The sequence below is a fragment of the Crinia signifera genome, chromosome 8, assembly GCF_055691185.1.
Source record: "Crinia signifera chromosome 8, ASM5569118v1, whole genome shotgun sequence".
Classification (NCBI taxonomy): Eukaryota; Metazoa; Chordata; class Amphibia; order Anura; family Myobatrachidae; genus Crinia; species Crinia signifera.
This window is the reverse complement of record NC_139224.1, coordinates 89,110,743-89,135,007: the sequence shown is the minus strand read 5'-3', so window position 1 is coordinate 89,135,007 and position 24,265 is coordinate 89,110,743. Positions and strand designations below refer to the sequence as shown.

The window sequence follows — 24,265 nt, the reverse complement described above, 5'->3', positions numbered from 1 at the left end:
TTATTGCCAGCACAGACATTTGGAAGAGGTCAAACAGACACAATAGCCATCACCTAAAGACTTACCACACTGTTTAGGGCCAATTCCAACTGCTTTTGGCAGCTAAACAGTGTTGAGCCTCTTTAGTAGTTTAATTTAAGACCCCCTGCTAATATCATGTCCTGTAGGTCTTTTTACATTACCAACACATGATTTTTTTCAGTAAGCCAATACAGTTAGGAAACTTTTGTATTAGCTTACCTGGTGATAGAAGTAGAAGAGGGCAAAAAAGTGCCTTTATGTCGCCTACAGCCATACCACATTGGATAGGCCCAATCTAGTCTGATCTTGCAAGCTAAGCAGTGTTGGGCCTGGTTAGTACTTGGGTGGGAGACCACATGGGAACACCAGGTGCTGTAGGTTTTTTCACATTACTTGCAAATTGTTTTTATTCTCTAGCTATTTAAATTGGAAACTTTTTCTTTCTATTGCCAGTACAGACATTTGGAAGAGGTCAAACAGACACAATAGCCATCACCTAAAGACTTACCACACTGTTTAGGCCCAATTCCAAATGCTTTTGGCAGCTAAACAGTGTTGAGCCTCTTTAGTAGTTTAATTTAAGACCCCCTGCTAATATCATGTCCTGTAGGTCTTTTTACATTACCAACACATGATTTTTTTCAGTAAGCCAATACAGTTAGGAAACTTTTTTATTAGCTTACCTGGTGATAGAAGTAGAAGAGGGCAAAAAAGTGCCTTTATCTCACCTACAGCCATACCACATTGGATAGGCCCAATCTCGCCTGATCTTGGAAGCTAAGCAGTGTTGGGCCTTGTTACTACTTGGGTGGGAGACCACATGGGAACACCAGGTGCTGTAGGTTTTTTCACATTACTGGCAAATTGTTTTTATTCTCTAGCTATTTAAATTGGAAACTTTTTCTTTTTATTGCCAGCACAGACATTTGGAAGAGTTCAAACAGACACAATAGCCATCACCTAAAGACTTACCACACTGTTTAGGCCCAATTCCAACTGCTTTTGGCAGCTAAACAGTGTTGAGTCTCTTTATCTGTTTAATTTAAGACCCCCTGCTAATATAATGTCCTGTAGGTCTTTTAACATTACCAACACATGATTTTTTTCAGTAAGCCAATACAGTTAGGAAACTTTTTTATTAGCTTACCTGGTGATAGAAGTAGAAGAGGGCAAAAAAGTGCCTGTATCTAACCTACAGCCATACCACATTGCATAGGCCAAATCTCGTCTGATCTTGGAAGCTAAGCAGTGTTGGGCCTGGTTAGTACATGGGTGGGAGACCATATGGGAACACCAGGTGCTGTAGGTTTTTTCACATTACTGGCAAATTGTTTTTATTCTCTAGCTATTTAAATTGGAAACTTTTTCTTTCTATTGCCAGTACAGACATTTGGAAGAGGTCAAACAGACACAATAGCCATCACCTAAAGACTTAGCACACTGTTTAGGCCCAATTCCAAATGCTTTTGGCAGCTAAACAGTGTTGAGCCTCTTTAGTAGTTTAATTTAAGACCCCCTGCTAATATCATGTCCTGTAGGTCTTTTTACATTACCAACACATGATTTTTTTCAGTAAGCCAATACAGTTAGGAAACTTTTGTATTAGCTTACCTGGTGATAGAAGTAGAAGAGGGCAAAAAAGTGCCTTTATCTCACCTACAGCCATACCACATTGGATAGGCCCAATCTCGCCTGATCTTGGAAGCTAAGCAGTGTTGTGCCTGGTTAGTACTTGGGTGGGAGACCACATGGGAACACCAGGTGCTCTAGGTCTTTTCACATTACTGGCAAATTGTTTTTATTCTCTAGCTATTTAAATTGGAAACTTTTTCTTTTTATTGCCAGCACAGACATTTGGAAGAGTTCAAACAGACACAATAGCCATCACCTAAAGACTTACCACACTGTTTAGGCCCAATTCCAACTGCTTTTGGCAGCTAAACAGTGTTGAGTCTCTTTATTTGTTTAATTTAAGACCCCCTGCTAATATAATGTCCTGTAGGTCTTTTTACATTACCAACACATGATTTTTTTCAGTAAGCCAATACAGTTAGGAAACTTTTTTATTAGCTTACCTGGTGATAGAAGTAGAAGAGGGCAAAAAAGTGCCTGTATTTTACCTACAGCCATACCACATTGGATAGGCCCAATCTCATCTGATCTTGGAAGCTAAGCAGTGTTGGGGTTGGTTAGTACTTGGGTGGGAGACCACATGGGAACACCAGGTGCTCTAGGTCTTTTCACATTACTGGCAAATTGTTTTTATTCTCTAGCTATTTAAATTGGAAACTTTTTCTTTTTATTGCCAGCACAGACATTTGGAAGAGGTCAAACAGACACAATAGCCATCACCTAAAGACTTACCATACTGTTTAGGGCCAATTCCAACTGCTTTTGGCAGCTAAACAGTGTTGAGCCTCTTTAGTAGTTTAATTTAAGACCCCCTGCTAATATCATGTCCTGTAGGTCTTTTTACATTACCAACACATGATTTTTTTCAGTAAGCCAATACAGTTAGGAAACTTTTGTATTAGCTTACCTGGTGATAGAAGTAGAAGAGGGCAAAAAAGTGCCTTTATGTCGCCTACAGCCATACCACATTGGATAGGCCCAATCTAGTCTGATCTTGCAAGCTAAGCAGTGTTGGGCCTGGTTAGTGCTTGGGTGGGAGACCACATGGGAACACCAGGTGCTGTAGGTTTTTTCACATTACTTGCAAATTGTTTTTATTCTCTAGCTATTTAAATTGGAAACTTCTTCTTTCTATTGCCAGTACAGACATTTGGAAGAGGTCAAACAGACACAATAGCCATCACCTAAAGACTTACCACACTGTTTAGGCCCAATTCCAAATGCTTTTGGCAGCTAAACAGTGTTGAGCCTCTTTAGTAGTTTAATTTAAGACCCCCTGCTAATATCATGTCCTGTAGGTCTTTTTACATTACCAACACATGATTTTTTTCAGTAAGCCAATACAGTTAGGAAACTTTTTTATTAGCTTACCTGGTGATAGAAGTAGAAGAGGGCAAAAAAGTGCCTTTATCTCACCTACAGCCATACCACATTGGATAGGCCCAATCTCGCCTGATCTTGGAAGCTAAGCAGTGTTGGGCCTTGTTACTACTTGGGTGGGAGACCACATGGGAACACCAGGTGCTGTAGGTTTTTTCACATTACTGGCAAATTGTTTTTATTCTCTAGCTATTTAAATTGGAAACTTTTTCTTTTTATTGCCAGCATAGACATTTGGAAGAGTTCAAACAGACACAATAGCCATCACCTAAAGACTTACCACACTGTTTAGGCCCAATTCCAACTGCTTTTGGCAGCTAAACAGTGTTGAGTCTCTTTATTTGTTTAATTTAAGACCCCCTGCTAATATAATGTCCTGTAGGTCTTTTTACATTACCAACACATGATTTTTTTCAGTAAGCCAATACAGTTAGGAAACTTTTTTATTAGCTTACCTGGTGATAGAAGTAGAAGAGGGCAAAAAAGTGCCTGTATCTCACCTACAGCCGTACCACATTGGATAGGCCAAATCTCGTCTGATCTTGGAAACTAAGCAGTGTTGGGCCTGGTTAGTACATGGGTGGGAGACCATATGGGAACACAAGGTGCTGTAGGTTTTTTCACATTACTGGCAAATTGTTTTTATTCTCTAGCTATTTAAATTGGAAACTATTTCTTTCTATTGCCAGTACAGACATTTGGAAGAGGTCAAACAGACACAATAGCCATCACCTAAAGACTTAGCACACTGTTTAGGCCCAATTCCAAATGCTTTTGGCAGCTAAACAGTGTTGAGCCTCTTTAGTAGTTTAATTTAAGACCCCCTGCTAATATCATGTCCTGTAGGTCTTTTTACATTACCAACACATGATTTTTTTCAGTAAGCCAATACAGTTAGGAAACTTTTGTATTAGCTTACCTGGTGATAGAAGTAGAAGAGGGCAAAAAAGTGCCTTTATCTCACCTACAGCCATACCACATTGGATAGGCCCAATCTCGCCTGATCTTGGAAGCTAAGCAGTGTTGGGCCTGGTTAGTACTTGGGTGGGAGACCATATGGGAACACCAGGTGCTCTAGGTCTTTTCACATTACTGGCAAATTGTTTTCATTCTCTAGCTATTTAAATTGGAAACTTTTTCTTTTTATTGCCAGCACAGACATTTGGAAGAGGTCAAACAGACACAATAGCCATCACCTAAAGACTTACCACACTGTTTAGGGCCAATTCCAACTGCTTTTGGCAGCTAAACAGTGTTGAGCCTCTTTAGTAGTTTAATTTAAGACCCCCTGCTAATATCATGTCCTGTAGGTCTTTTTACATTACCAACACATGATTTTTTTCAGTAAGCCAATACAGTTAGGAAACTTTTGTATTAGCTTACCTGGTGATAGAAGTAGAAGAGGGCAAAAAAGTGCCTTTATGTCGCCTACAGCCATACCACATTGGATAGGCCCAATCTAGTCTGATCTTGCAAGCTAAGCAGTGTTGGGCCTGGTTAGTGCTTGGGTGGGAGACCACATGGGAACACCAGGTGCTGTAGGTTTTTTCACATTACTTGCAAATTGTTTTTATTCTCTAGCTATTTAAATTGGAAACTTTTTCTTTCTATTGCCAGTACAGACATTTGGAAGAGGTCAAACAGACACAATAGCCATCACCTAAAGACTTACCACACTGTTTAGGCCCAATTCCAAATGCTTTTGGCAGCTAAACAGTGTTGAGCCTCTTTAGTAGTTTAATTTAAGACCCCCTGCTAATATCATGTCCTGTAGGTCTTTTTACATTACCAACACATGATTTTTTTCAGTAAGCCAATACAGTTAGGAAACTTTTTTATTAGCTTACCTGGTGATAGAAGTAGAAGAGGGCAAAAAAGTGCCTTTATCTCACCTACAGCCATACCACATTGGATAGGCCCAATCTCGCCTGATCTTGGAAGCTAAGCAGTGTTGGGCCTTGTTACTACTTGGGTGGGAGACCACATGGGAACACCAGGTGCTGTAGGTTTTTTCACATTACTGGCAAATTGTTTTTATTCTCTAGCTATTTAAATTGGAAACTTTTTCTTTTTATTGCCAGCACAGACATTTGGAAGAGTTCAAACAGACACAATAGCCATCACCTAAAGACTTACCACACTGTTTAGGCCCAATTCCAACTGCTTTTGGCAGCTAAACAGTGTTGAGTCTCTTTATCTGTTTAATTTAAGACCCCCTGCTAATATAATGTCCTGTAGGTCTTTTAACATTACCAACACATGATTTTTTTCAGTAAGCCAATACAGTTAGGAAACTTTTTTATTAGCTTACCTGGTGATAGAAGTAGAAGAGGGCAAAAAAGTGCCTGTATCTAACCTACAGCCATACCACATTGCATAGGCCAAATCTCGTCTGATCTTGGAAGCTAAGCAGTGTTGGGCCTGGTTAGTACATGGGTGGGAGACCATATGGGAACACCAGGTGCTGTAGGTTTTTTCACATTACTGGCAAATTGTTTTTATTCTCTAGCTATTTAAATTGGAAACTTTTTCTTTCTATTGCCAGTACAGACATTTGGAAGAGGTCAAACAGACACAATAGCCATCACCTAAAGACTTAGCACACTGTTTAGGCCCAATTCCAAATGCTTTTGGCAGCTAAACAGTGTTGAGCCTCTTTAGTAGTTTAATTTAAGACCCCCTGCTAATATCATGTCCTGTAGGTCTTTTTACATTACCAACACATGATTTTTTTCAGTAAGCCAATACAGTTAGGAAACTTTTGTATTAGCTTACCTGGTGATAGAAGTAGAAGAGGGCAAAAAAGTGCCTTTATCTCACCTACAGCCATACCACATTGGATAGGCCCAATCTCGCCTGATCTTGGAAGCTAAGCAGTGTTGGGCCTTGTTAGTACTTGGGTGGGAGACCACATGGGAACACCAGGTGCTCTAGGTCTTTTCACATTACTGGCAAATTGTTTTTATTCTCTAGCTATTTAAATTGGAAACTTTTTCTTTTTATTGCCAGCACAGACATTTGGAAGAGTTCAAACAGACACAATAGCCATCACCTAAAGACTTACCACACTGTTTAGGCCCAATTCCAACTGCTTTTGGCAGCTAAACAGTGTTGAGTCTCTTTATTTGTTTAATTTAAGACCCCCTGCTAATATAATGTCCTGTAGGTCTTTTTACATTACCAACACATGATTTTTTTCAGTAAGCCAATACAGTTAGGAAACTTTTTTATTAGCTTACCTGGTGATAGAAGTAGAAGAGGGCAAAAAAGTGCCTGTATTTTACCTACAGCCATACCACATTGGATAGGCCCAATCTCATCTGATCTTGGAAGCTAAGCAGTGTTGGGGTTGGTTAGTACTTGGGTGGGAGACCACATGGGAACACCAGGTGCTCTAGGTCTTTTCACATTACTGGCAAATTGTTTTTATTCTCTAGCTATTTAAATTGGAAACTTTTTCTTTTTATTGCCAGCACAGACATTTGGAAGAGGTCAAACAGACACAATAGCCATCACCTAAAGACTTACCATACTGTTTAGGGCCAATTCCAACTGCTTTTGGCAGCTAAACAGTGTTGAGCCTCTTTAGTAGTTTAATTTAAGACCCCCTGCTAATATCATGTCCTGTAGGTCTTTTTACATTACCAACACATGATTTTTTTCAGTAAGCCAATACAGTTAGGAAACTTTTGTATTAGCTTACCTGGTGATAGAAGTAGAAGAGGGCAAAAAAGTGCCTTTATGTCGCCTACAGCCATACCACATTGGATAGGCCCAATCTAGTCTGATCTTGCAAGCTAAGCAGTGTTGGGCCTGGTTAGTGCTTGGGTGGGAGACCACATGGGAACACCAGGTGCTCTAGGTCTTTTCACATTACTGGCAAATTGTTTTTATTCTCTAGCTATTTAAATTGGAAACTTTTTCTTTTTATTGCCAGCACAGACATTTGGAAGAGGTCAAACAGACACAATAGCCATCACCTAAAGACTTACCATACTGTTTAGGGCCAATTCCAACTGCTTTTGGCAGCTAAACAGTGTTGAGCCTCTTTAGTAGTTTAATTTAAGACCCCCTGCTAATATCATGTCCTGTAGGTCTTTTTACATTACCAACACATGATTTTTTTCAGTAAGCCAATACAGTTAGGAAACTTTTGTATTAGCTTACCTGGTGATAGAAGTAGAAGAGGGCAAAAAAGTGCCTTTATGTCGCCTACAGCCATACCACATTGGATAGGCCCAATCTAGTCTGATCTTGCAAGCTAAGCAGTGTTGGGCCTGGTTAGTGCTTGGGTGGGAGACCACATGGGAACACCAGGTGCTGTAGGTTTTTTCACATTACTTGCAAATTGTTTTTATTCTCTAGCTATTTAAATTGGAAACTTTTTCTTTCTATTGCCAGTACAGACATTTGGAAGAGGTCAAACAGACACAATAGCCATCACCTAAAGACTTACCACACTGTTTAGGCCCAATTCCAAATGCTTTTGGCAGCTAAACAGTGTTGAGCCTCTTTAGTAGTTTAATTTAAGACCCCCTGCTAATATCATGTCCTGTAGGTCTTTTTACATTACCAACACATGATTTTTTTCAGTAAGCCAATACAGTTAGGAAACTTTTTTATTAGCTTACCTGGTGATAGAAGTAGAAGAGGGCAAAAAAGTGCCTTTATCTCACCTACAGCCATACCACATTGGATAGGCCCAATCTCGCCTGATCTTGGAAGCTAAGCAGTGTTGGGCCTTGTTACTACTTGGGTGGGAGACCACATGGGAACACCAGGTGCTGTAGGTTTTTTCACATTACTGGCAAATTGTTTTTATTCTCTAGCTATTTAAATTGGAAACTTTTTCTTTTTATTGCCAGCACAGACATTTGGAAGAGTTCAAACAGACACAATAGCCATCACCTAAAGACTTACCACACTGTTTAGGCCCAATTCCAACTGCTTTTGGCAGCTAAACAGTGTTGAGTCTCTTTATCTGTTTAATTTAAGACCCCCTGCTAATATAATGTCCTGTAGGTCTTTTAACATTACCAACACATGATTTTTTTCAGTAAGCCAATACAGTTAGGAAACTTTTTTATTAGCTTACCTGGTGATAGAAGTAGAAGAGGGCAAAAAAGTGCCTGTATCTAACCTACAGCCATACCACATTGCATAGGCCAAATCTCGTCTGATCTTGGAAGCTAAGCAGTGTTGGGCCTGGTTAGTACATGGGTGGGAGACCATATGGGAACACCAGGTGCTGTAGGTTTTTTCACATTACTGGCAAATTGTTTTTATTCTCTAGCTATTTAAATTGGAAACTTTTTCTTTCTATTGCCAGTACAGACATTTGGAAGAGGTCAAACAGACACAATAGCCATCACCTAAAGACTTAGCACACTGTTTAGGCCCAATTCCAAATGCTTTTGGCAGCTAAACAGTGTTGAGCCTCTTTAGTAGTTTAATTTAAGACCCCCTGCTAATATCATGTCCTGTAGGTCTTTTTACATTACCAACACATGATTTTTTTCAGTAAGCCAATACAGTTAGGAAACTTTTGTATTAGCTTACCTGGTGATAGAAGTAGAAGAGGGCAAAAAAGTGCCTTTATCTCACCTACAGCCATACCACATTGGATAGGCCCAATCTCGCCTGATCTTGGAAGCTAAGCAGTGTTGGGCCTTGTTAGTACTTGGGTGGGAGACCACATGGGAACACCAGGTGCTCTAGGTCTTTTCACATTACTGGCAAATTGTTTTTATTCTCTAGCTATTTAAATTGGAAACTTTTTCTTTTTATTGCCAGCACAGACATTTGGAAGAGTTCAAACAGACACAATAGCCATCACCTAAAGACTTACCACACTGTTTAGGCCCAATTCCAACTGCTTTTGGCAGCTAAACAGTGTTGAGTCTCTTTATTTGTTTAATTTAAGACCCCCTGCTAATATAATGTCCTGTAGGTCTTTTTACATTACCAACACATGATTTTTTTCAGTAAGCCAATACAGTTAGGAAACTTTTTTATTAGCTTACCTGGTGATAGAAGTAGAAGAGGGCAAAAAAGTGCCTGTATTTTACCTACAGCCATACCACATTGGATAGGCCCAATCTCATCTGATCTTGGAAGCTAAGCAGTGTTGGGGTTGGTTAGTACTTGGGTGGGAGACCACATGGGAACACCAGGTGCTCTAGGTCTTTTCACATTACTGGCAAATTGTTTTTATTCTCTAGCTATTTAAATTGGAAACTTTTTCTTTTTATTGCCAGCACAGACATTTGGAAGAGGTCAAACAGACACAATAGCCATCACCTAAAGACTTACCATACTGTTTAGGGCCAATTCCAACTGCTTTTGGCAGCTAAACAGTGTTGAGCCTCTTTAGTAGTTTAATTTAAGACCCCCTGCTAATATCATGTCCTGTAGGTCTTTTTACATTACCAACACATGATTTTTTTCAGTAAGCCAATACAGTTAGGAAACTTTTGTATTAGCTTACCTGGTGATAGAAGTAGAAGAGGGCAAAAAAGTGCCTTTATGTCGCCTACAGCCATACCACATTGGATAGGCCCAATCTAGTCTGATCTTGCAAGCTAAGCAGTGTTGGGCCTGGTTAGTGCTTGGGTGGGAGACCACATGGGAACACCAGGTGCTGTAGGTTTTTTCACATTACTTGCAAATTGTTTTTATTCTCTAGCTATTTAAATTGGAAACTTCTTCTTTCTATTGCCAGTACAGACATTTGGAAGAGGTCAAACAGACACAATAGCCATCACCTAAAGACTTACCACACTGTTTAGGCCCAATTCCAAATGCTTTTGGCAGCTAAACAGTGTTGAGCCTCTTTAGTAGTTTAATTTAAGACCCCCTGCTAATATCATGTCCTGTAGGTCTTTTTACATTACCAACACATGATTTTTTTCAGTAAGCCAATACAGTTAGGAAACTTTTTTATTAGCTTACCTGGTGATAGAAGTAGAAGAGGGCAAAAAAGTGCCTTTATCTCACCTACAGCCATACCACATTGGATAGGCCCAATCTCGCCTGATCTTGGAAGCTAAGCAGTGTTGGGCCTTGTTACTACTTGGGTGGGAGACCACATGGGAACACCAGGTGCTGTAGGTTTTTTCACATTACTGGCAAATTGTTTTTATTCTCTAGCTATTTAAATTGGAAACTTTTTCTTTTTATTGCCAGCATAGACATTTGGAAGAGTTCAAACAGACACAATAGCCATCACCTAAAGACTTACCACACTGTTTAGGCCCAATTCCAACTGCTTTTGGCAGCTAAACAGTGTTGAGTCTCTTTATTTGTTTAATTTAAGACCCCCTGCTAATATAATGTCCTGTAGGTCTTTTTACATTACCAACACATGATTTTTTTCAGTAAGCCAATACAGTTAGGAAACTTTTTTATTAGCTTACCTGGTGATAGAAGTAGAAGAGGGCAAAAAAGTGCCTGTATCTCACCTACAGCCGTACCACATTGGATAGGCCAAATCTCGTCTGATCTTGGAAACTAAGCAGTGTTGGGCCTGGTTAGTACATGGGTGGGAGACCATATGGGAACACAAGGTGCTGTAGGTTTTTTCACATTACTGGCAAATTGTTTTTATTCTCTAGCTATTTAAATTGGAAACTATTTCTTTCTATTGCCAGTACAGACATTTGGAAGAGGTCAAACAGACACAATAGCCATCACCTAAAGACTTAGCACACTGTTTAGGCCCAATTCCAAATGCTTTTGGCAGCTAAACAGTGTTGAGCCTCTTTAGTAGTTTAATTTAAGACCCCCTGCTAATATCATGTCCTGTAGGTCTTTTTACATTACCAACACATGATTTTTTTCAGTAAGCCAATACAGTTAGGAAACTTTTGTATTAGCTTACCTGGTGATAGAAGTAGAAGAGGGCAAAAAAGTGCCTTTATCTCACCTACAGCCATACCACATTGGATAGGCCCAATCTCGCCTGATCTTGGAAGCTAAGCAGTGTTGGGCCTGGTTAGTACTTGGGTGGGAGACCATATGGGAACACCAGGTGCTCTAGGTCTTTTCACATTACTGGCAAATTGTTTTCATTCTCTAGCTATTTAAATTGGAAACTTTTTCTTTTTATTGCCAGCACAGACATTTGGAAGAGGTCAAACAGACACAATAGCCATCACCTAAAGACTTACCACACTGTTTAGGGCCAATTCCAACTGCTTTTGGCAGCTAAACAGTGTTGAGCCTCTTTAGTAGTTTAATTTAAGACCCCCTGCTAATATCATGTCCTGTAGGTCTTTTTACATTACCAACACATGATTTTTTTCAGTAAGCCAATACAGTTAGGAAACTTTTGTATTAGCTTACCTGGTGATAGAAGTAGAAGAGGGCAAAAAAGTGCCTTTATGTCGCCTACAGCCATACCACATTGGATAGGCCCAATCTAGTCTGATCTTGCAAGCTAAGCAGTGTTGGGCCTGGTTAGTGCTTGGGTGGGAGACCACATGGGAACACCAGGTGCTGTAGGTTTTTTCACATTACTTGCAAATTGTTTTTATTCTCTAGCTATTTAAATTGGAAACTTTTTCTTTCTATTGCCAGTACAGACATTTGGAAGAGGTCAAACAGACACAATAGCCATCACCTAAAGACTTACCACACTGTTTAGGCCCAATTCCAAATGCTTTTGGCAGCTAAACAGTGTTGAGCCTCTTTAGTAGTTTAATTTAAGACCCCCTGCTAATATCATGTCCTGTAGGTCTTTTTACATTACCAACACATGATTTTTTTCAGTAAGCCAATACAGTTAGGAAACTTTTTTATTAGCTTACCTGGTGATAGAAGTAGAAGAGGGCAAAAAAGTGCCTTTATCTCACCTACAGCCATACCACATTGGATAGGCCCAATCTCGCATGATCTTGGAAGCTAAGCAGTGTTGGGCCTTGTTACTACTTGGGTGGGAGACCACATGGGAACACCAGGTGCTGTAGGTTTTTTCACATTACTGGCAAATTGTTTTTATTCTCTAGCTATTTAAATTGGAAACTTTTTCTTTTTATTGCCAGCACAGACATTTGGAAGAGTTCAAACAGACACAATAGCCATCACCTAAAGACTTACCACACTGTTTAGGCCCAATTCCAACTGCTTTTGGCAGCTAAACAGTGTTGAGTCTCTTTATTTGTTTAATTTAAGACCCCCTGCTAATATAATGTCCTGTAGGTCTTTTTACATTACCAACACATGATTTTTTTCAGTAAGCCAATACAGTTAGGAAACTTTTTTATTAGCTTACCTGGTGATAGAAGTAGAAGAGGGCAAAAAAGTGCCTGTATCTCACCTACAGCCGTACCACATTGGATAGGCCAAATCTCGTCTGATCTTGGAAACTAAGCAGTGTTGGGCCTGGTTAGTACATGGGTGGGAGACCATATGGGAACACAAGGTGCTGTAGGTTTTTTCACATTACTGGCAAATTGTTTTTATTCTCTAGCTATTTAAATTGGAAACTATTTCTTTCTATTGCCAGTACAGACATTTGGAAGAGGTCAAACAGACACAATAGCCATCACCTAAAGACTTAGCACACTGTTTAGGCCCAATTCCAAATGCTTTTGGCAGCTAAACAGTGTTGAGCCTCTTTAGTAGTTTAATTTAAGACCCCCTGCTAATATCATGTCCTGTAGGTCTTTTTACATTACCAACACATGATTTTTTTCAGTAAGCCAATACAGTTAGGAAACTTTTGTATTAGCTTACCTGGTGATAGAAGTAGAAGAGGGCAAAAAAGAGCCTTTATCTCACCTACAGCCATACCACATTGGATAGGCCCAATCTCGCCTGATCTTGGAAGCTAAGCAGTGTTGGGCCTGGTTAGTACTTGAGTGGGAGACCATATGGGAACACCAGGTGCTCTAGGTCTTTTCACATTACTGGCAAATTGTTTTTATTCTCTAGCTATTTAAATTGGAAACTTTTTCTTTTTATTGCCAGCACAGACATTTTGAAGAGGTCAAACAGACACAATAGCCATCACCTAAAGACTTACCACACTGTTTAGGCCCAATTCCAACTGCTTTTGGCAGCTAAACAGTGTAGAGCCTCTTTAGTAGTTTAATTTAAGACCCCCTGCTAATATCATGTCCTGTAGGTCTTTTTACATTACCAACACATGATTTTTTTTTTTTTAATTGTTTCTTTATTTGATTTTAAAATTACATAATAGAAAAATACTTATCATTACTTTTTTCACAGACATAAAAATAACATAAGTACAAAAACTTACATGACATACATACAACATTTGGTGAAATGCTGCCCTTCCCTACCGGGATCATCTACATCCCTAGCCAAAGGACCAATAACCATCCTACCCTTTGAGTCGCTCTTTTACGAATTCTATATAAATCCCTCCAGTCCTCTCCCGCCCTGTACCACCTATCCGGATCCCACAGTTTAATTTCACTTCTCTATCTAGTATCTGAACCGCTGAGTCACCCTGGTTGTTTCTACCATACTCTAACCTTTAATATTGGATTTACATTTAGTATTTCTAGTGTTACACAAAACTCTACCAACTAGTGCTGTTCTACATTTTGTAGCTTTAAACTAAATCTGTTATATTATTTTTTTATTTTTTTCCCTTGTGTTAACAATTATGAGCTTAGAAGCATTCGTGAGATTAATCTATACTTAGTGTTGTGTTAAAAATATGTGCTCTTTTTTTTTTTTTTGAGCAAAATACAAAGAACCAAGTGAGAATATCTTCAGTTAATCTGTTAATTTGTGTCCACACCTCTTTTAGAGTATGGAGAAAAGTACCATTTATCCCATATTACGTGAAATCTGCCAATATTGTTTCTGGATAGATACGCAGCTCTCTCATGCTCAAACGTATAGTTAACCAAACTGACCCAGTCTTTAATATCCGGTGCTTTTTCTGCCATCCAGCGTCTGGCAATGCATGTCTTAGCAAGCGCTCCGAGATTAATGACCAACTGCCTTAAGTCAGATGTCACCCCGGACCTAGACCATACCCCCAATAATAGCGCCTTAGGACATATTTCCCCTCTAGGGATGCCTATATTTATCAATACTTCCGCAACATCCTTCCAAAATTTTTGCAGAGTTGTGCACTGCCATAATAAATGCCAGTAGTCACAACCCGCAGCCCTACATTTTGGGCAGGAGTCACTTTTATCCCTTGCAAACTTTTTAATTTTACTCGGAGTTATGTAGGTACGGTGCAGGATATTAAATTGGATCTGCTGAGTCCTAAGGGAAGTGGTAGCTAACTTGGGTATGGCAAGTGCCCGATCCCAATCGTCCAAAGTGAGCTCAGGGATTTCCCTGGACCATTTTGTCATAAGATCGTGCAGGCCGGAGGTCGGCAATATAGATGAAATGTACTTATAGCATTTAGATACGCCTTTAGACGGTCCCAAGTTCCGTAGTAATATTTTGACTGGGTGGTCTTTTATAGTACTAGAGGAAATGTGCAGATGTTCTTCCATTGCACTTCTAAGTTGTAGGAAGCGAAAAAACATATTATTTGGGATTTGAAAATCAATTTGCAGTTGGGCAAATGTTTTGACCCCACTTTGCGTGGTCACATGGCCTACATTTCTTATGCCAAACTGCAACCAAGCTGCCATTCCTTGATGCCTTCTGATGTTCCTAAAAGACTCCAAGGAAGAGAGACTTGTTTCAGGGTCAGTGTCTTTATAGCCTATTGTCCTAGAGATCCAAATCCAAATTTTTATTGCTTGGGTAAGAATCGGGGGATATTTCTTGCAGCATTTATTCGTCAGCAAAGCTTGTAGTGGGGAATGACCCGGAATGATCTTATTTATTAAGTTTGATAGTTCTACTGTTTTACAGGGATCTACAACCCAATCTCGGAGGTGAACCAATTGCGTTGAAAGATAGTACAGTTTAAAGTTGGGGAGGGAAAGTCCCCCAAGATCACGTGGTCTCATGAGTGTGGAAAATTTGACTCTCGGTCTTTTATTTCTCCATATAAATGAGGTTATTATCCCGTTTATTTTCTTAAATATTGTTTCGGGGATATATACAGGGGAGTGTTGCATTAAATAGAGAAGTTTTGGTAGGATCATCATTTTGATAAGATTTACCCTACCTATTACTGTCAAAGGTAATTTGAGCCAGTTCTTGCATTTAGATCTAATTAAAACGATTACTGGATCTATATTATATTTGGCGTAGTCACTTGCGTCCTTAGAAATTACTACTCCGAGATAGTCGAATCTTTCTACCCTCGGTATGTTGATTGCTATATCTGGATCTACCCGTATATCATTATGCATATTGTCCACTAATAAGTGCGATTTACTGCTATTTATTGTTAGCCCTGAATATAGACCGAATTCCTGAAGGACTTGCATCACCAAAGGAAGATCCCGCATGTAACTTGCCATCCCCACAAGCAAATCATCCGCATAGAGCGAGACAAAGCTGTCCGCCCCCCCATCCGAGTCCCCCCCTCCTAGTATTTTTCTCAGCTTGCATGCAACTGGCTCTATGGCCAGAGAGAACAAAGAGGGGGAAAGCGGACAACCCTGCCTCGTCCCACGGTATATAGAGAATGGGTCCGATACAAATCCATTAATGGCAATTCGTGCACAAGGATTATGATAGATCATCAGGATCCTTTTGATAAAACATGACCCGAAGCCAAATACCTCCAGAGTGGACCTTAGATATGGCCACTCTAGGGAATCAAAGGCCTTGTTTGTATCAAAAGAGGCCAGAGCAGTCACTGATCCCGTCATTTTTCTAGCCTGTAGGTAGGAAAAAACTCGTCTAACGTTTATGGAGGTTGATTTCCCTTTCCTAAATCCTGTTTGATCAACGTGAACTATCTTATCCAACACCTCTCCTATTCTGTTGGCCAATATAGTAGCATAAACCTTAGCATCAACTGTAAGGAGCGAGATAGGTCTATATGAGTCTGGCCTTAGGGGGTCCTTGCCTTTCTTAAGAATCACTGTGATGACCGCCTCGGTCATAGATTGAGATAATTGGCCTTCTTTTTCCATTTCCTGGAAGAAATATAGAAGCCTACCGGACAAAGTGTCACTGAAGAGCCTATATATTTCTACCGGTAGGCCATCGATACCCGGGGCCTTACCGGACGCCACACTTCTTATTGCCCCTTCCACCTCACCCAAAGTGAACGGTACTTCCAAAGACTCCCTATCTTGGTCTGAGAGGGTAGGCAAATCAATGGCCTTCAGATATTCCAGGCTATTATTATAGTTGGGAGTTAACTTAGAGAGATATATTTCCTTATAGTAATTGACAAACACCTCCGTAATTTTTGAGGTTTCATTAAGCGTTTCTCCTTCAGGAGAACAGATTTTAGAAATTATCCTGGTGGGATTGTCAGTTTTTGCCATATAGGCCATCAATTTGCCAGCCCTGTCCGTCATTAGATACCTTTTATGTGAATCCTTTAATAGCCGAAACTTGGCCAATTCCTGTAAATGTGTGACCCAGGCCCGTTGTGCCATTAACCATTCACTTTTAACAGAATCCAATTGATTTAATGTATAAGTTTGTTTTAGATCTAACATTATTCTCTCTAATGTTGTGGCTTTGTTCTGGAGCTGTTTTCTAGCATATGCTATTTTTTTAATCAGAGTGCCACGTAAGTACGCTTTAGATGAATCCCATACGTTACCCGCCTTAGCCGAGTCTATATTAACACCAAAAAAACCCTCTAGGTCGGTTTTTAGATCATTGATGTTTTCCAATTGGGTCAACCATATTGGTTGAAGCTTCCAGTAACTAAAGCCCCGACTTTTATCTGTATCAAGGACCATAACCAACGGGGAGTGGTCCGAAATGCCCCTTGAGTTGTATTCAATATGCAGTATTTTATTAGCTAGATCCCTTGATGTATAAATCATATCAATTCGAGAAAAATTATTATAAGAAGGGGAGTAACAAGAATATTGTCGCTGGTTGGGAAATTTCTCTCGCCAAACCTCATACCATCCCAACTCAACCGTGAATCTGGCGAGAGAACTTTCACCAGAAGGGGTACTCCTTCTGGGGCACCACACGTCAAGACCATAGTTCATAACCATGTTAAAATCCCCCACACATATGAAGGGATTATCAGATCTAACCGCTATAAACTCTAGTGCAGTTCTAAGAATATCAAAGGCAAACGGGGGAGGGATATAAATCGATAATACCGATAGTCTCACAGTGTCAAAAATACCATCAAGGAACACATAACGACCCCTTGGGTCAATCTGAGCAAAAATATGTTCATATACTACAGATCTCTTTATCAAGATTGATACTCCTCGGGAGGCTGACGTGAACGGAGCATGGAACATTTGAGCTATCCAAGGACGCTTCAAGGAACCACACTTGTCCCTAGATAAATGCGTCTCCTGTAGACAAATCACATCAGCCTCCAGAGTTTTACAATACTTGAGAACAAGAGCCCTCTTTACCTTATCATTAAGGCCACGGACATTCCATGTCACAATTTTTACCATATACTTCAGTTAATAACTGGAAGGACAGGATGCTTTGGAGTACTATAGAAGGGGACCAAAAATCGCAACAGAAAAAAACAACAATTCCACCATTACATAAAAAGAAAAAACACACAACATATAACACATATCCCCCCACCCCAACCTCCCCCCACCCTGTATAACCTATCCCATAAGGCATACCTATACCCAAACCTTCCATTAACTACCCGTCCCCACCAATCACCCCTGGGGAGCCTTTACCTAATGACCACACATAGTACGGGAGGCCCGGCTCCTTAAATACAGGCTGTAGACATAAATATATATAACTCTCCACTTTTAGCAAATTATTATTTTTTTTTTTTTTTTAAAAGAGCACGTCAAACCCCTATCCTTTACCCCCAGACATATACATTCAGTAATCAAAACATTTTCTGACTCTATTAGGCTTCTCCCTCATCCAGAGGCCCATTTGGCGTAGGTAAAACACCACAGCATTTATTATTAAGTATCCAGTGCCAGTTGTCTAGGGCCCAGATAGAATTTGTCCAACCACTGCGCGGCCTCCGAAGGAAATGAGAAGAATTTAACTTCTCCATCTGCTAGTACACGAAGTTTAGAAGGGTACAACATGGAGTATTTTAGTTCCAAGTCTCTCATCCTAGATTTCACATTCCGGAATTTGGCCCGGTCCTTTTGGACCTCCTGGGGGAGATCGGGAAAGATGGAGACCCTGGTTCCATTATAACTAAAGTCTGATTTAGCACGAGTCAACCTTAAAATTTGGTCCCGATCCCTGTAATGCAGGATTTTCGCTATAAAGGTGCGGGGTAGTCCCCCTGGGATAGGGGGTCGGGCAGGAATACGATGAGCCCTTTCTACAGTGAATTGAGCAGTAAAATTGTCCTGACCAAACTCTTTCTTGAGCCAGCTCTCTAGAAATTTTTCAGGCTCTCGGCCCTCTACTCGTTCCTCCAACCCCACAATGCGAATGTTATTACGCCGCGAACGGCCCTCCAGGTCTGTGACTTTAGTGCGTAAGTCCGCCATTTGGCCCATCATTGCCTTAACCTGGGTCTGTAGAGGGGCCACAATATCGTCTGAATTTGAGACTCGCTTTTCCAGTTCCGTCACCCTGTCCCTGGTTTTCTGCGCATCATCTCTAATCAACATAATGTCCGCCTGGACTTTATTAATCTGCTCTGAGAGCCGCACTTCGCAGGTGTTGACAGCGTCAAGAACTTGTTGCAAGGTTACTTCAGGGGCCTGCACCTGGCTGGGCAATTTAGAGGGAGTTGTTTGCGGGGTGGCAGGTTGCGAATTATTTGTGGACCGAGCATACTTTTCCAGCCGGGCAGCTGCTGTATTCTGACTGGCTTTCCCCATTTTCCCACCTGAGCTGGACTGTGTAAGAATATAAAGTGAAATTAAGTAACTATCTCTCCTGTGTCACAAGCTCAGATATCAAGGGAGTTTACTGGACTCAAACGCTGTTAGCAGATAAGGCTGACAATTCAGTTTGGCTTAACTGTCTGTGTCTCAGTTAATTAGGGGATAACCAAATAAGCTGTCCTCTAGGGACTAAGTCCATCCACAGCGGGTGATAGTCACTGTGTAAGGGAGTTTGCACTGCCTCTCACGCAGCACAAACCCTCCAGGCAATCCGTTGAAATCTCACAGTCCCCTGCCCAAACACCACGAGGTAGAAATATACAGATGCACTATTACCTCCACCCTGAAGCAAGTTTAGAGAGTCAATGGATTATGTACCGCAGTATCTGCTTCCAGCCCCGTTCCACTGCTTCATCACCGGCGTTCCAGGCAGTCTTTGAGTGCTCCAGGGCTTTATACCATCAGCAGCCCACTCGGTCTGGTACCTCCACCTCTGTGCTGGAGAAACTCTCCTTCCTCCACTCCCGGCTTCACTGAGCCCGACGGAGACTGGGATTTCCGCAGCGTCGCAGGAGGATGACGCTGCCGCTTGTCACTGCTGTGCTGCGCTGTAGGGAGAGGACGGAACTCGCGTCTGCTGCAAGGGTATGTAGCTGGGACGCCTCACGTCCTACCACTCTTGCGGCCGCTCGCTGGGGGAGAAGGACGCCGGGTTCATATAATGGAGCTCTGGGTCAACAGGTACTGAAATATGCCGGGGGAGCGTGGAACTCGTGGAGAGGCAAACTGACGAGCCGGGACTCCCGCTCACGTGACCTCACTCACGTACTGCCGTGATCACGCTCCCCCCAAACAGCAAGGTTCACGACACACATGATTTTTTTAGTAAGCCAATACAGTTAGGAAACTTTTTTATTAGCTTACCTGGTGATAGAAGTAGAAGAGGGCAAAAAAGTGCCTGTAACTCACCTATAGAAATACCACATTGGATAGGCCCAATCTTGTCTGATCTTGGAAGCTTAGCAGTGTTGGGCTTGGTTAGTACTTGGGTGGGAGACCACATGGGAACACCAGGTGCTGTAGGTTTTTCACATTACTGGCAATTTTTTTTTATTCTCTAGCTATTTAAATTGGAAACTTTTTCTTTTTATTGCCAGCACAGACATTTGGAAGAGGTCAAACAGACACAATAGCCATCACCTAAAGACTTACCACACTGTTAAGGCCCAATTCCAACTGCTTTTGGCAGCTAAACAGTGTTGAGCCTCTTTAGTAGTTTAATTTAAGACCCCCTGCTAATATCATGTCCTGTAGGTCTTTTTACATTACCAACACATGATTTTTTTCAGTAAGCCAATACAGTTAGGAAACTTTTTTATTAGCTTACCTGGTGATAGAAGTAGAAGAGGGCAAAAAAGTGCCTGTATCTCACCTACAGCCATACCACATTGGATAGGCCCAATCTAGTCTGATCTTGGAAGCTAAGCAGTGTTGGGCCTTGTTAGTACATGGGTGGGAGACCACATGGGAACACCAGGTGCTGTAGGTTTTTTCACATTACTTGCAAATTGTTTTTATTCTCTAGCTATTTAAATTGGAAACTTTTTCTTTCTATTGCCAGTACAGACATTTGGAAGAGGTCAAACAGACACAATAGCCATCACCTAAAGACTTACCACACTGTTTAGGCCCAATTCCAAATGCTTTTGGCAGCTAAACAGTGTTGAGCCTCTTTAGTAGTTTAATTTAAGACCCCCTGCTAATATCATGTCCTGTAGGTCTTTTTACATTACCAACACATGATTTTTTTCAGTAAGCCAATACAGTTAGGAAACTTTTTTATTAGCTTACCTGGTGATAGAAGTAGAAGAGGGCAAAAAAGTGCCTTTATCTCACCTACAGCCATACCACATTGGATAGGCCCAATCTCGCCTGATCTTGGAAGCTAAGCATTGTTGGGCATGGTTAGTACTTGGGTGGGAGACCACATGGGAACACCAGGTGCTGTAGGTTTTTTCACATAACTGGCAAATTGTTTTTATTCTCTAGCTATTTAAATTGGAAACTTTTTCTTTTTATTGCCAGCACAGACATTTGGAAGAGGTCAAACAGACACAATAGCCATAACCTAAAGACTTACCACACTGTTTAGGCCCAATTCCAACTGCTTTTGGCAGCTAAACAGTGTTGAGCCTCTTTAGTAGTTTAATTTAAGACCCCCTGCTAATATCATGTCCTGTAGGTCTTTTTACATTACCAACACATGATTTTTTTCAGTAAGCCAATATAGTTAGGAACATTTTTATTAGCTTACCTGGTGATAGAAGTAGAAGAGGGCAAAAAAGTGCCGTTATCTCACCTACAGCCATACCACATTGGATAGGCCCAATCTCGCCTGATCTTGAAAGCTAAGCAGTGTTGGGCCTGGTTAGTACTTGAGTGGGAGACCACATGGGAACACCAGGTGCTCTAGGTCTTTTCACATTACTGGCAAATTGTTTTTATTCTCTAGCTATTTAAATTGGAAACTTTTTCTTTTTATTGCCAGCACAGACATTTGGAAGAGGTCAAACAGACACAATAGCCATCACCTAAAGACTTACCACACTGTTTAGGGCCAATTCCAACTGCTTTTGGCAGCTAAACAGTGTTGAGCCTCTTTAGTAGTTTAATTTAAGACCCCCTGCTAATATCATGTCCTGTAGGTCTTTTTACATTACCAACACATTAATTTTTTTCAGTAAGCCAATACAGTTAGGAAACTTTTTTATTAGCTTACCTGGTGATAGAAGTAGAAGAGGGCAAAAAAGTGCCTGTATCTCACCTACAGCCATACTACATTGGATAGGCCCAATCTCGTCTGATCTTGGAAGCTAAGCAGTGTTGGGACTGGTTAGTACTTGGGTGGGAGACCACATGGGAACACCTGGTGCTGTAGGTTTTTTCAAATTACTGGCAAATTGTTTTGGTACTCTTTACCTAGCACGGCGCCCACGATCTTGATCGTGGGCATCGTGAGGTAAAAAATCGTGTCGGTTGCGTCGTATGCGGGCTAAACATGCCCGCACGCGACGCGATGCTCACGATTTCCCATTGAAACCCATGTTAAACATGGACATCGTGTCGGTCGCGTCGCGGCCGGCTATAAATGTGCACACGATGGCCCCGACGCGATGCCCACGATTTGCCATAGGAATTAATGTTAAAAGACCCGATGGACACGATTTTAATGTTAAATGGCTCAATGGACCCGATTTTAGCATAGGAAACAATGTTAAATGGGTCTTTAGCGTCCAAATAATTACCCTGAACTCTGAAATGGCCCCCCCAATTTTGTACGCCACCCCACGATCAACGTGAACCCGAAGCGTGGCGAGCGCCGCGAGCCCGCGAGGGGCGGCGGTACGCTTCCTCCGACCTTTTCATACCCCCACTATCCACGTCGGCGTGGAGTTGAGAATAGAATAGTGTGGCGAGCGCAGCGAGCCACCGAGCCCGAAGCGTGGCGAGCGCAGCGAGCCCCGCGAGGGGACGCGGATACCTTCACAGGTAAACGCGTCCCCTCGCGGGCTTCACAGGTGTCCGCGTCGCCACAGACACCTGTGAAGCCCGCGAGGGGACGCGTCTAGCTGTGAAGGTATCCGCGTCCCCTCGCGGGGCTCGCTGCGCTCGCCACGCTTCGGGCTCGGTGGCTCGCTACGCTCGCCACACTATTCTATTCTCAACTCCACGCCGACGTGGATAGTGGGGGTATGAAAAGGTCGGAGGACGCGTACCGCCGCCCCTCGCGGGCTCGCTGCGCTCGCCACGCTTCGGGTTCACGTTGATCGTGGGGTGGCGTAAAAAATTGGGGGGGCCATTTCTGAGTTCAGGGTAAGTATTTGGGCTCTAAGGCCCATTTAACATTGTTTCCTATGCTAAAATCGGGTCCATTGAGCCATTTAACATTAAAATCGTGTCCATCGGGTCTTTTAACATTAATTCCTATGGCAAATCGTGGGCATCGCGTCGGGGCCATCGTGTGCACATTTATAGCCGGCCGCGACGCGACCGACACGATGTCCATGTTTAACATGGGTTTCAATGGGAAATCGTGAGCATCGCGTCGGTCGCGTCGCGGGCACACATAAATGTACCCGCGATGCCCGCGATGGGCGCCGTGTTAGGTAAAGAGTACCATTGTTTTTATTCTCTAGCTATTTAAATTGGAAACTTTTTCTTTTTATTGCCAGCACAGACATTTGGAAGAGGTCAAACAGACACAATAGCCATCACCTAAAGACTTACCACACTGTTTAGGCCCAATTCCAACTGCTTTTGGCAGCTAAACAGTGTTGAGTCTCTTTAGTAGTTTAATTTAAGACCCCCTGCTAATATCATGTCCTGTAGGTCTTTTTACATTACCAACACATGATTTTTTTAGTAAGCCAATACAGTTAGGAAACTTTTTTATTAGCTTACCTGGTGATAGAAGTAGAAGAGGGCAAAAAAGTGCCTGTAACTCACCTATAGAAATACCACATTGGATAGGCCCAATCTTGTCTGATCTTGGAAGCTTAGCAGTGTTGGGCTTGGTTAGTACTTGGGTGGGAGACCACATGGGAACACCAGGTGCTGTAGGTTTTTTCACATTACTGGCAAATTGTTTTTATTCTCTAGCTATTTAAATTGGAAACTTTTTCTTTTTATTGCCAGCACAGACATTTGGAAGAGGTCAAACAGATACAATAGCCATCACCTAAAGACTTACCACACTGTTTATGCCCAATTCCAACTGCTTTTGGCAGCTAAACAGTGTTGAGCCTCTTTAGTAGTTTAATTTAAGACCCCCTGCTAATATCATGTCCTGTAGGTCTTTTTACATTACCAACACATGATTTTTTTCAGTAAGCCAATACAATTAGGAAACTTTTTTATTAGCTTACCTGGTGATAGAAGTAGAAGAGGGCAAAAAAGTGCCTGTATCTCACCTACAGCCATACCACATTGGATAGGCCCAATCTCGTCTGATCTTGGAAGCTAAGCAGTGTTGGGCCTGGTTAGTACTTGGGTGGGAGACCACATGGGAACCCCAGGTGCTGTATGTTTTTTTCACATTACTGGCAAATTGTTTTTATTCTCTAGCTATTTAAATTGGAAACTTTTTCTTTATATTGCCAGTACAGACATTTGGAAGAGGTCAAACAGACACAATAGCCATCACCTAAAAACTTACCACACTTTTTAGGCCCAATTCCAACTGCTTTTGGCAGCTAAACAGTGTAGAGCCTCTTTAGTAGTTTAATTTAAGATCCCCTGCTAATTTCATGTCATGTAGGTCTTTTTACATTACCAACACATGATTTTTT

At 41.5% G+C, this 24,265-nt stretch overlaps 1 non-coding gene and 34 pseudogenes across 1 annotated transcript; all 35 read left to right on the top strand.

Annotated features, from left to right (window-relative positions):
- Positions 1 to 283: 283 nt before the first annotated feature.
- On the top strand, positions 284 to 402 carry LOC146028410 (5S ribosomal RNA; annotated as a pseudogene).
- Positions 403 to 747: 345 nt separating this feature from the next.
- Positions 748 to 866, top strand: LOC146028631 (5S ribosomal RNA; annotated as a pseudogene).
- A 345-nt stretch (positions 867 to 1,211) lies between these two features.
- Positions 1,212 to 1,330, top strand: LOC146028288 (5S ribosomal RNA; annotated as a pseudogene).
- Positions 1,331 to 1,675: 345 nt separating this feature from the next.
- Positions 1,676 to 1,794, top strand: LOC146028886 (5S ribosomal RNA; annotated as a pseudogene).
- Positions 1,795 to 2,139: 345 nt separating this feature from the next.
- Positions 2,140 to 2,258, top strand: LOC146028595 (5S ribosomal RNA; annotated as a pseudogene).
- A 345-nt stretch (positions 2,259 to 2,603) lies between these two features.
- Positions 2,604 to 2,722, top strand: LOC146029068 (5S ribosomal RNA; annotated as a pseudogene).
- Positions 2,723 to 3,067: 345 nt separating this feature from the next.
- Positions 3,068 to 3,186, top strand: LOC146028630 (5S ribosomal RNA; annotated as a pseudogene).
- Positions 3,187 to 3,531: 345 nt separating this feature from the next.
- LOC146029214 (5S ribosomal RNA) lies at positions 3,532 to 3,650 on the top strand (annotated as a pseudogene).
- A 345-nt stretch (positions 3,651 to 3,995) lies between these two features.
- LOC146028223 (5S ribosomal RNA) lies at positions 3,996 to 4,114 on the top strand (annotated as a pseudogene).
- Positions 4,115 to 4,459: 345 nt separating this feature from the next.
- LOC146029065 (5S ribosomal RNA) lies at positions 4,460 to 4,578 on the top strand (annotated as a pseudogene).
- A 345-nt stretch (positions 4,579 to 4,923) lies between these two features.
- Positions 4,924 to 5,042, top strand: LOC146028629 (5S ribosomal RNA; annotated as a pseudogene).
- A 345-nt stretch (positions 5,043 to 5,387) lies between these two features.
- On the top strand, positions 5,388 to 5,506 carry LOC146028286 (5S ribosomal RNA; annotated as a pseudogene).
- Positions 5,507 to 5,851: 345 nt separating this feature from the next.
- Positions 5,852 to 5,970, top strand: LOC146028878 (5S ribosomal RNA; annotated as a pseudogene).
- Positions 5,971 to 6,315: 345 nt separating this feature from the next.
- LOC146028593 (5S ribosomal RNA) lies at positions 6,316 to 6,434 on the top strand (annotated as a pseudogene).
- A 345-nt stretch (positions 6,435 to 6,779) lies between these two features.
- On the top strand, positions 6,780 to 6,898 carry LOC146029527 (5S ribosomal RNA; annotated as a pseudogene).
- Positions 6,899 to 7,243: 345 nt separating this feature from the next.
- On the top strand, positions 7,244 to 7,362 carry LOC146029064 (5S ribosomal RNA; annotated as a pseudogene).
- A 345-nt stretch (positions 7,363 to 7,707) lies between these two features.
- On the top strand, positions 7,708 to 7,826 carry LOC146028628 (5S ribosomal RNA; annotated as a pseudogene).
- A 345-nt stretch (positions 7,827 to 8,171) lies between these two features.
- LOC146028285 (5S ribosomal RNA) lies at positions 8,172 to 8,290 on the top strand (annotated as a pseudogene).
- A 345-nt stretch (positions 8,291 to 8,635) lies between these two features.
- On the top strand, positions 8,636 to 8,754 carry LOC146028877 (5S ribosomal RNA; annotated as a pseudogene).
- Positions 8,755 to 9,099: 345 nt separating this feature from the next.
- On the top strand, positions 9,100 to 9,218 carry LOC146028592 (5S ribosomal RNA; annotated as a pseudogene).
- Positions 9,219 to 9,563: 345 nt separating this feature from the next.
- LOC146029063 (5S ribosomal RNA) lies at positions 9,564 to 9,682 on the top strand (annotated as a pseudogene).
- A 345-nt stretch (positions 9,683 to 10,027) lies between these two features.
- On the top strand, positions 10,028 to 10,146 carry LOC146028626 (5S ribosomal RNA; annotated as a pseudogene).
- A 345-nt stretch (positions 10,147 to 10,491) lies between these two features.
- On the top strand, positions 10,492 to 10,610 carry LOC146029213 (5S ribosomal RNA; annotated as a pseudogene).
- A 345-nt stretch (positions 10,611 to 10,955) lies between these two features.
- LOC146028221 (5S ribosomal RNA) lies at positions 10,956 to 11,074 on the top strand (annotated as a pseudogene).
- A 345-nt stretch (positions 11,075 to 11,419) lies between these two features.
- Positions 11,420 to 11,538, top strand: LOC146029062 (5S ribosomal RNA; annotated as a pseudogene).
- Positions 11,539 to 11,883: 345 nt separating this feature from the next.
- Positions 11,884 to 12,002, top strand: LOC146028989 (5S ribosomal RNA; annotated as a pseudogene).
- Positions 12,003 to 12,347: 345 nt separating this feature from the next.
- On the top strand, positions 12,348 to 12,466 carry LOC146029211 (5S ribosomal RNA; annotated as a pseudogene).
- Positions 12,467 to 12,811: 345 nt separating this feature from the next.
- LOC146028485 (5S ribosomal RNA) lies at positions 12,812 to 12,930 on the top strand (annotated as a pseudogene).
- Positions 12,931 to 19,884: 6,954 nt separating this feature from the next.
- LOC146029367 (5S ribosomal RNA) lies at positions 19,885 to 20,003 on the top strand (annotated as a pseudogene).
- Positions 20,004 to 20,347: 344 nt separating this feature from the next.
- Positions 20,348 to 20,466, top strand: LOC146028778 (5S ribosomal RNA; annotated as a pseudogene).
- A 345-nt stretch (positions 20,467 to 20,811) lies between these two features.
- Positions 20,812 to 20,930, top strand: LOC146028031 (5S ribosomal RNA; annotated as a pseudogene).
- Positions 20,931 to 21,274: 344 nt separating this feature from the next.
- Positions 21,275 to 21,393, top strand: LOC146028713 (5S ribosomal RNA; annotated as a pseudogene).
- A 346-nt stretch (positions 21,394 to 21,739) lies between these two features.
- LOC146027806 (5S ribosomal RNA) lies at positions 21,740 to 21,858 on the top strand (annotated as a pseudogene).
- Positions 21,859 to 23,421: 1,563 nt separating this feature from the next.
- On the top strand, positions 23,422 to 23,540 carry LOC146029366 (5S ribosomal RNA; annotated as a pseudogene).
- A 345-nt stretch (positions 23,541 to 23,885) lies between these two features.
- Positions 23,886 to 24,004, top strand: LOC146034298 (5S ribosomal RNA). Its single transcript, XR_014459705.1, has one exon. It is a non-coding gene; the product is annotated as a 5S ribosomal RNA (ribosomal RNA).
- Positions 24,005 to 24,265: the final 261 nt, after the last annotated feature.